The sequence below is a fragment of the Triticum aestivum genome, chromosome 2D, assembly GCF_018294505.1.
Source record: "Triticum aestivum cultivar Chinese Spring chromosome 2D, IWGSC CS RefSeq v2.1, whole genome shotgun sequence".
Lineage (NCBI taxonomy): Eukaryota > Viridiplantae > Streptophyta > Magnoliopsida > Poales > Poaceae > Triticum > Triticum aestivum.
In genome coordinates, this window is record NC_057799.1 from 64,529,470 (window position 1) to 64,530,086 (window position 617).

Consider the following 617-nt stretch of genomic DNA (forward strand, 5'->3'; position numbering starts at 1 on the left):
GGTGGCGTTTTTTTCGGGCGGTGGCGGCGCATCGTTCGACGCAGATCCGACGGCAAGGAGCGGCGAGATCCCTACGGCATGCGTGACGACGGCGTCAGCAGAGGCGCAACCTCCCCGCGGCGGAGTCGCCCCTGTGGCGGCCGCCGAGATCGCCGATCTGGGCTTGCCCAGATGGGCTTGGGCGGGCCGGCGGTTCCGGTGTGCATCTACAGGCGAGCGCGGTGGGCCTGACGGCGCCGGCTGTAGGCACCGTGGTGGTGCCATGGCTGGTCAGGCGGCGGCGGTCTGGATCCCTTTCGTCCAGTCCCCGGCAGAGATGGCGGCAGTCCGTGCACGAGATGCTTGAGGGAGGATTTTCGAACCGATCTGGGTGAAAACCTGCTCTCGGCTAGCTGCCAAGGCCGGGCCTTCTTGAAGGCATCGCCGTGGAGAAGTTCAAGGCCACTCTATGCTACCTTCGGGGGAAACCCTAGATCAATAGATCAGATGACGACGACGCTATGGTGTCGTTTCCCTCTTGGGGGCGTCATTCGTGGAGGTGTACACGGACCGAGGGACCAGTGGAAGGCTTTTTGGTGGAGCGGTGCTTCAGCTTACACATTGATGGCGGCGGATCT